This window comes from Sorex araneus, chromosome 4 (assembly GCF_027595985.1).
Source record: "Sorex araneus isolate mSorAra2 chromosome 4, mSorAra2.pri, whole genome shotgun sequence".
NCBI classification, from domain to species: Eukaryota; Metazoa; Chordata; class Mammalia; order Eulipotyphla; family Soricidae; genus Sorex; species Sorex araneus.
In genome coordinates, this window is record NC_073305.1 from 94,554,968 (window position 1) to 94,565,435 (window position 10,468).

General features: G+C 38.1%; 1 pseudogene; it reads right to left on the bottom strand.

The window, feature by feature from the left end:
• Positions 1 to 2,012: 2,012 nt before the first annotated feature.
• LOC105942853 (craniofacial development protein 2-like) lies at positions 2,013 to 3,002 on the bottom strand (annotated as a pseudogene).
• Between the last annotated feature and the right edge of the window lie 7,466 nt (positions 3,003 to 10,468).

Here is a 10,468-nt window from a genome sequence, read left to right on the forward strand (position 1 = left end):
AGAGGGGGAGAGAGGTTAAATAGGAAAAAATGAAAAAAAGTGAAATAAATAATAATAAAACCAGCAAGAAGATATACTGAATAATTTCATAAGATCATACACACATATATATTTCAAATTATGCTGAAAATCATATTACATATGCTGAATCACTTGTATCACTTGTCATCCCCATGATCTTCGATTTGCTCAAGCAGGTGCCAGTAATATCTCAATTTGTCCCTGTCACATGCTAGTGTAGACCAATGGTATTTGCTCACTGCAGGAACATGAAGAGCCTCAATCTGTCCATTCAGGAATTTGACAAAGAAGTCTCACCATCTTGTAGGTGGGCATCCACTCGGTCGTTTGACATTCCATGGAATCCAGTTGGTAATAGCTCTAGTGCATCGGTCATCTCTAAATTGCATTACGTGTCCGGCCCATCTGATTTTCGACACCTTGGCAAAAGAGACAGCATCTCTGATTCTTGATTGTCAAATGGAGGTCAGAACTCTGGATTCCTTCTCTCACTTGAGTGAAACATGATACTCTAATCATAACTCTTTCGATTCTTCTTTGGGATACCCGATAGCGTACTTATCCTGTTTTAGTAGAGCCCAGGTCTCTGAGGCATGCAGGAAGAACGTTGGAGTCAAAAAGTTGTGCCCAGAGCCAGAGGTTCTTCTTCCTCTTAACCACTTCTTTGATGCTTCTTTGATGCTCCACAATGTTCTATTCCTCCTGGCCAGTTTTGGTGCCAAGTCTTTCCTTATGTTGAGTTCTCAACCCAGGTATACATGGCTGCTGCATTCAGAGATGTTCATTCCATTGAGAGCAAATGGAACGTCAGGGGTCAGGGACTAATTTGTTTTTCATGAGCATTGTTTTGGTGAGATTCAGCTGCAGTCCAACCTTTCAACACTCACAGTCGAAGTCAGCCAGCATTCGTGATACTTGGCTAATGTTTGTTGTTACTAAAACGATATCATCAGCGAAGTGGAGGTGGTATAGTTGCTGACCGCCTATCTTCACTCCCATTCCTTCCCTTTCCAGTCGTTGCATGACGTTCTTGAGGGTGGCACTGAAGAGTTTCAGTGAAATGGTATCACCTCTCTCTTTATGTGGATGATCACTTCCTCATAGAATGGTGATATCCTGGTGGTGAAACTGTAATACAGCTCACTGAGGATTTTGATGTACTAGTTTGAACGCCCCGTTTGGCTAGGGCTTCGATGACCACTTCAGTCTCAATATAATCAAAGGCCTTCTTTAAATCAATGAATGTTAGACATAGCGGCATCTTGAACTCTCATGAAACTTCAATGAGCTTGGTCACTGTGTGTACATGGTCGATCATGCTGAATCCTTTTTGGAACCCAGCTTGGTTCTTGCATGGTTGTCCTTTGTCTAGTGTTCTACCTATTCTATCAGGATGACTTGAGTGAACAACTTGTAGATGACAGATAACAGACAGATTGGGTAAGAGTTGCCAATGTCGGGGATGTCTCCCTTCTTGTACAACAGGACAGTCATGCTGATTTTCCACTGGGAAGAAACCTTGCATACAGACAGGTAGCATGTGAAGAACTGAACCTTTTATTGATGAGTACTGGCGGCAGATTCTTCAGGTGTTCAGGTCTGATGTAGTCTGGACTGGGTGTTATATGTGTCTTTATAAACAAAATGGCATGTTGGATTTCTGAAGGGAGGACTTTGGAAATGAAATATCCATCCTGAGGAATTTGGTATGTGGGCAGGTGGATGTGGCTGTCAAAGAGATCCGAGTAGAAGTTGTGAATAATCCTTTCCATTGCCTTTCTTGAAGATGTGATAGATCCATCAGGACATCGGAGGGCAGTTATCTTGGTCTTGTAGTTGGCGAAGGACAACATGTTTTGCAAATACATTGCCCGGTTTCTGCCACATTGGCCAACACTGCTGCTCTTCTCTCTGAGGTCTTTGTTATCGCTTCTCTGCACAGCTTTGCAAGCTTGGACGTTAGCTTGTGATTGCCTGAGGTTTGTGCCAAATCACATTTTGCGAATGAGCTCGAGAGTTTCTGAAGACAGGCATCTGTTTGTGTCTTTCCTACTTTTGGCATTCTTTGTGAAGTCCTGGAGTTGCTGAAGCAGTCAATCGTATTCCTCATGGATGTTGTCAACGACGGCATCTTCCCACGTTGCCTCAATAGTGCCAAAAATCTCCCAGTTGGTGGTCATTCTGGGAGTTCTCATCTTAAGATTAAACTTTATAGACATTTTTCCCTGCTCTGTGAAGTAGAATTTTGCACGAAAGAGATTCTGGTCTGACCCTGTTCGAAATTTTGGGATAATAAGGTCATTAGTCAGGCAAAACCTTTGATTGAATATGATGTGGTCAATTTTGTTGTGGAACTGTCCACCGGGAGACTCCCATGTCCAACGTTTAGTTTCGGACTTCTGGAACTGTGAGTTACCATGAATGGTCTTGGTTGACATGATAAACTTAGATAGTCTCTCACTCTGTTCATTCCATTCTAGGCCATGGATCCCAATGTGGAGTTCTTCGGGTGATCTCCTCGGTCCTATCTTGGCATTAAAATCACCGACAATGATCCTGTAGAAGGTGTGGTCTTTTTTATAGAACTTCTCCAGCTCCATGTAGAACTTCTCAATTTCTTCCTCATCATAGTTGGATGTTGGTGCATAGATGACAAAGATAGAAACTACTGGCGGTGCGCCACATCTATACAAGCGTAATTGTCCTATTAGGATTGTTAGGCATTCGAATGAATCATTGCTCATGGCCAAGTTCGTATTGACAAGTACACCGCTGCCACCAACATCTCTGTTGCTGCATGTTCTGAGGAACAGTTCTTCTCCAGTGTTTAAAATGGCACTGGTAATGTGGTGATGGAATCGATGCCTTCTTGCTTCAGTCAGAACAATGATGTCATACTTGATCTTCTGGGCTTGCATCATCAGGTCCTCGATGGATGCTTCTGATGCCAGTGTACATACTTTGAAAGTACAGATAGTCATTTTAGTCCTTTGTTTTGGGCAGTCTATTTCGTCTCTGAGATTGTAACAGCCTCGTCTTGCTCATCCTTCTTAATGCTGCCATATTGGGGGCTCTTTCACTGGCAGGCTAATCAGGCCCATTGTTGTTACTGTTTTTAGCGTATCGAATACGCCACTGGTAGCTTGCCAGGCTCTGCCATGCGGGTGGGGTACTCTTGGTAACTTGCTGGGCTCTGCAAGAGAGATGGAGGCTTTTAGGGAGGCTTCCAATTGCCCTTACAGGTGTTCCCACGGTTCACACCATATATGAACCCATCAAATATGGTGCGGTAGTTATAAAAAATGGGTAGTAAGTGTCTTATGGTCATCTGTGTTTAATCCCTGGGGCACCAGAGATTGCTTACACAACCCTGACACTGCTATGCTCTAGGCTGCTTTCCAGACACTCGGGACGAACCTCACATATGTTGAATACATATAGTAATGATATTATGTGTTAGTGAAGACTAAACAATGTACCATACCTTAATACTGAATTGGACCTCTAAACCTTCAGATGCTATGTAGCTGATAAATTTTTTCCCAATGTGCCTTCAGTGGATTATTTTAGATGGGTTTTTATTCTGAAGCTCATATTACAACAAGTTGAAAAGACATTTTTTTCCAATTCTCTTGATAATTTATTTTGTTTTGGGGACATACCTGGCAGTGCTCAGAGATTTACTCCTGGCTCTGCACTGAGGAATTACTCTTGGTGGTGCTCAGGAAAACATATGGGATGCTGGGATTGAACCCAGGTCAGCTGTGTACAAAATAAGCTTCCTACTCGCTGTGTTATAGCTCTGATTACTTGATATTTTAACATCCAGTTAAAAAAATGAGTAAGTAAAAGTGTGTCTTTCATCAAGCTCTGTCAATAATCCTGGATGAAAAATAATGTTACATAAAGTGTTCCTGTAAGCAGATGCTCAATATAATATATAGAATAAGATTTTATATCTTGTTTGAAATCCACGGACTTAATAATGAAATGTTGGATGAAAATAATCTCTGTTATGTAGGCATGCAGTGAGATAATAACTTAAGTTTTCACTGAGGTAAGTGGAATGAGGTTGAGTTACAAGGACACACTTTAGATAATCATGCAATTATAGAGCTTAATTAGTATCTGGACAAAAGTTAGAATATTTATAGTAGTACTATTGTTTTTTGTGGCAAAAAAAGAACTTTGCAAAAAGAATTAGTGAATAAAAATCAGCAACCTGTACATAAAGCATGAGCCAAAATGCTCTAGCGTAATTTAAAATGAATCATTCATCTAAAGGAGCAACCTGTGAGTTCAGATGGCAAAACTGAAAACCAGACTTAACATATAACCTTAAGAAATGTCCTGTGAGAAGGAATATTTCTTGATAGTATTGATTAAACAATACTAAAACTCAGCTTGATCAAATTAGATAATACTGAGAATGCTGACGTCGAATTTCTCAATTATCTTCTAAGTGGCAGAAATACCCTGTCATCCCTGACAGGAAAAGAGAAACCTCCGTTTGATTGTCTAACATACATTAATCTAATCTTATAGGAATCATATTTATTCTTACCAATAGCTATTCCATGTTGATTTTTTTCCATACTGATAATCAGTACCAGGTTATCAACTATGCCTAATTGGGAATTGTCACCCCTACTTTAAGTTGGGATAGGCTACAAACCAATTATCAGTTCACTGACAGAAAATATGTGCTGACAGGAATGAGAAAAAATATGTCTGTTTTGACACCTATTAGTTCCTTGAGCCAGGATCCCATGCTTCTAATTTTCTATAAAGTATTTTTCTTAATCAGAGTCATTTGTACAGATGACCAGAATTTTGAATAGGACATTTTCTAAGTCCACTGCTGCTAATTTCAGCAGGACCATTGCATAAAGGGAAGTCCAAAATCAATACAACCCAGTTTACTTAAAATAAAATAACATATTAATAGTGTACAAAACAATTATTCTGCCACCAGAGAGCTCTTTATTCAATTAAAAAAGTGGTATGGTGCTGCAGATTTAGTGTTCTCTACAACTGTCAGATGGAATATTCAAGTGACTGAACAAGTTTGGGTATGGTTACTGGAAACTAATGTGCTGAGTTCATTGAGTACTTTCACCCTGCGTTTTCATAAGCCTATTATGAGATGACTAGAATCTCCTGAGAGAAGCCTAACCAGTGATCACTGAATGACCTCTTCTGTCCACTTATATAATCCCCCTCCTCTGCAGGCTCTATTTGAGAGATATCTAGATGGAAAGCCAATACCTTAATTTGTTTCTAGTTACTCTGAAAGATCTATATATGTACTTTTCCTCCAATTTTTTTGTCACCAATTTTCCAGTCTTGCTTCTTTTAAATTCCTGACAATTCCCAAACAACTCAAGGGGTCCAATCGCTTTGTGGTTTGTCAAGTCTCTCAATCTTCCCAACATCCACTTCAATTATTCTAAGTGTCTTATTTGATTTTGTTTTGTTTGGGGGCCACACCTGGCTGTGATAAAAGCTTACTCCTGGCTCTTGACTCAGGCACCACTCCTGGAGAGCACAAGGGATGAAATGGGTTCCCAGGAATTAATAACTAGTCAGTTGCATGCAAGTCAAGCACCCTACTCACTGGACTATCAACCCAGTTCCAGACTTAGGTTCTTTTTTAAAATAAAATCTCTCTTAACTTAATTTTATCTTCTTGTTTACAACATAAAGTCTTCAGTCATAAAATGAAAACATTCCACTGGAAAAGGGCAGAGAAAATCTGAATGTGATATGTAGTATCACTGTCACTGTCACTGTTATCCCGTTGCTCATCGATTTGTTTGAGCGGGCACCAATAATGTCTCTCATTGTGAAACTTATAATTACTGTTTTAGTAATTATAAGTGTATATCGAATACACCAAGAGTAGCTTGCCAGGCTCTGCCATGTGGACAGGATAGTCTCTGTAGCTTGCCGGGCTCTCTGAGAGGGGTGGAGGAATCGAACATGAGTTGGCCGCGTGTAAGGTGAACACCCTGTGCTATTGCTCCAGCCCACAATATGTAGTATGAAGCAACTAATAAGGAATATTTTCTCCTCTGTATCTAGAAGATAAAACAATCAAAGACATTTTAACTTTTCAATGGGCATGGACAGCTGTGTATTTGAAAATCTTGCATCAGATTAGTTTTTCTACTCTAACTCACTGAACAATCTTCAAATTTCTTGATTACTTAAGAGCTCTATCAAACAGCTCTTTGGTCCACTTATACTATGCTACACTGTTGATAAATAAATGAAAAATGTTGACATATTCTTTAATAACATGATTGACAAGCAGTGGAGTATAATTAATAAGTAACTGGGAGAAAACTATTAGTAAATTCTTGCGGATAATTGATGGTCTAAGGCAACCTGTAATACATCTTTTCTGATAATAGGTATAATCATTCCTCTCCTCTATCATTACTACAATACATATCATTTATTTTTTAGTCAAAAAGTTTTTGGATTTTTTGTAGTGATTTTGAATTAAAGCCCCAAATGATTTTTTTAGTGACTAATATCTTTGCTCACTTGGAATTAGATGGCATGAAGAAAAATACATTAAATAAAATCCTAGTGACAGTGTCATTTTAACCCTTTTTCTAAGTAATTTTATATTATGGAGCTATAGGAAGCTGTTGAAATGGAATTCAATTTCAATACAGCAGGTACTGTACAATTGTTTAATACAAAAGATATTGTATCATTCATGTACAATATCTAAAAGTCAGTTGAGAAAATTGCTAATAAAACAGCCCAAGAATTATACCTGCAGGAATTAAAGACTCTTTGTGGTTGTAGTAAGTACGTTGAAAACAAGACCATTATATATAATTATAATTCATAAGAATTGAGGAAATATTAATGAAAGAAGAAATGATGAATCTCACCAAATAATCTACTTACACAATTCTGTCTTTATATCCAGGGGATTTGTTTCTGGTTTATAGGATCAACATTTCTTTCAGGGAAAACACAAAAAGCAAGTCACTGTAATAGAAACCATAATTATAGTCTAACAACTTTGACCTTATCGTGCCATTGGCTGAGCAGACATAATGTAATTATTATGGAGGCTGAGTATCTGTTTTTCAGGAGGAGCTATATTTAAGTCTGCTTAGTCCATTGACAAGAGTTTTAGGATAGAAGATATACTTGGTAATTTCAAGAAGATATATTTGGTATTTCATTTATCTTGAACATCTATAAAATTTTAGAAATAACAACTGAAAAAAATGGTCATGCTCACGAACATGAGATATAATTTTCTAGGTTTTCCTCCATGTTTCTTAACAAATTTAAATATTGTAAGAGTCCAAGGAAGTCTGAATTAGGTTATTCAGGAAGAAAATAATAAATATTATTTAATATATAATTATAGAAGTAACGATTATAGATTATTAGTTATTTTAAGTTTGTAGGTTACAATAGGATACAATCTTGAATATCATGTTAGTTGATTTCATACATATATATGTGTGAAGGCATCTTCTTTTAAAAATGGGCATTAGAGCTAATCATTACTTTGAGAACACTTCAGTAATTTGAGTAATTCAGAGTGATTTGAAGAATGAGAAGAAAGTATATATATATGTATATATATATATATAAATCAGATATTTTATATTAAACTTAAATTGTTTTAAGTAGTGTGATGGCTCAGTACCTTGTAAAAAAGATGTCACAAGTAAAATCTAGAACCATATATGCACACCAAAAATCAGCCCTGTGACATCTGTTTCAGATGTTGTCACTTTAATATAGTGTTCATTGACAGTGTAAAATTAGTTGTGTGTCTCTGTGTGTGCATGCACCATACAAAAGTGTGTTACCTCAATGAGCACCATTACCAAAAATCTTATAATTGCAGTAGTTTGGTGTGCAATTCCCAAGAAACATGTGTGAGAACACCATTAAGTGAAATGTGACACACCTGGCAAGCAATGCAACCAGAGAGTGAATAAACATTGTTACTATGACTAAAGATCATGAGCCCTATCAAGTATACATATAAGCTCATCAACTAAAGGTATACAATTATATAGGCCAACCATGCATGCATGGCAGCCAGATACGTAACTCCTATTGAGCATTATAATCAAATAGGAGTGCAATTCCCAACAACAATGGAAACAAAGATAAGGGAAAATTAATAGCTATTTTTCCAATTTGGCCAATTTTATTTTTGAAAATTAATAACTTTTATTTTTGTAAAAATTATTTTAAGCAGACGAGTGTTGAAACTTTTTAGATGCCCCCCCAACTCTGAGGTTAGCTTTAAGTCTGTAACCCATTCATTTAAAACTTCTATGTTTTTGTTTGTTTGTTTGTTGGTTGGTTTTGTAAACAAGGCTACCATCTGTAAATGCTGGAATCAAATAAAAAGCAATATGAGGTAGGATCTGGCAGTCCTCAGAAGCTGCATGAGCAACTGAATGATGCAATTCAAAGGTGGAGAATAAACTCATACAGAATTTGATAAATGGGCTTCTAGTACATGTGAGGCATGACAAACAAATGACTCTTTTCTTCTTCCCTCCATAAAAGTTCTCTGATTTAATAATATCTTCTGCACATACTTCTCCATAGTTTTCATGGGAATCTAAACTACATTCTCTTTATGAAGGAGCAGTCAGTTTGGTAATACATGGCTTGTATTTGCTTCTTATCTTTCATGTCTTGTGTTTTCCTTCTATCCCACCACTACATAACTGTATATTTCAAGAGTCCTATAATTTCTTTCATTTAGGTCTCTGTCTTTACAAAGGAATTGAGACTAGCATAGCCAGATTATCAGTGATTGCCTCATGATATGCTAATTAATATATAAAATGGAAAGACAAGGCTTAGCATTTTGTTTGGTGGAACAAATAAAAGTTACTCCAATCTTTTGAGAAAGGAATTTATGTGTACATATAAAAATTAAACTTGTGTGATATTTGATACAACTTCAAAGCAGAGAATAACTACCCATGACCCACAGGAAATACATGGGCATCTTGTTTTTGTACATCAGTTTATTTAGAACACAGTCATGCCCATTACTTCATTTATTGTCTGGGACTGTTTTTTACCTAGATGTAAAATGGAGTCTCTATTACACAATATTATGGCCCTTAGAACACTCTCTAAGGGCAGAGTGTCTCTTGCCTGCACGCCTGGCTGTCTTCCCCAGGGCCTCCTTGGAGGGGATGGGCTCCATCTTCCCTCCCCACCCCAAGCAGTACTCCTGGCAGCTGAAGACCTCCAGAGCCTAGCCACAGCCATGCTCAAGGCCCCTCTCCACATGTTTGGACGAGCCTCACTCATGAAGGAACTGGCAGAGAAACTCAGGTGTGTGGGACCCGTGGCTGAGAACTCCAAGGCTGCTCGGATTGGGACTGGGCCTCCTCCGCCCAGATTTCCCATTTCCCAGTAGCTAGATGGTCACACCAAGGGCCTGCCCCTAAGGCAGTGTAATCCTGTCAATGGCCAGCATCTAGAGACTTAAAAGCCAGCTCCCGGAAGCTCCTGGCAGCTCCGAGGCTGCTCGACATCTTATAGCCTACTTCTCCCTCTGGGAGAACCTGGCAAACTACTGGGAGTTTCCTGCCCACATTGGAGAGCCTGGCAAGGTCCCCATGGAGTATTAATATGCCAAAACCAATAAGAAGCTGTGTCTCATTCCTCTGACCCTGAAAGAGCCTCCAGTAAGGCATTGTTGGAAGGATGAGTAGAAAGAGGCTTCTAAAATCTCAGGGCTTGGATGAATGGAGATGTTATTGAGACCACTCGAGAAATTCGACGATCAATGGGATGATGATGATGATGATGATGATGATGATGATGATGATAGAACCTAAAGTGTTTACTATCCCTAAACTTAACCAAAATATTAGCAGGATCTTTTTTAATGGTGACTAAGAAGAAGCTCAGTGATTGTATTGTGTGTAGGACATTTGCCTTTCATTAGACCAACACAGGTTCAATCCTTGGCACCTCGTAATAATCCACGAAGCCCTGAGTGATCCATGAGAGAAGTGCCAACAGTAAGCCCTGAGTATTGCTGAAAGTGGTTCAAAAACAAGACAAAGATATAAATGACAAGTAAAGCAAGAGAGCATTTGAATAAACTGATAGAAAATTATCTGTCACTCCAAAAATTAAGTTGGATTCATGCTCTTTATTTCCTAAGTACCTTTTTCAGCCTGAGAGTAAATAATACCTGTGATCTTTAAAGAATCACTTTGAAAACTTAAGTCAAATTTCTGAAAGGTTTTATGCCTTTATTTCTTCACAGATGAAAAGAAAACTACGGAAAAATAGCATGTTTCTAGTGAATTCTAGCAAAGATAATATATAGGATGGTTATGTGATGGTGAAATTTGCTTGGGCTTTGGTCTGTGTCCTTTTTTATTTTTTATTATTTTGCTACATATTAGAGATG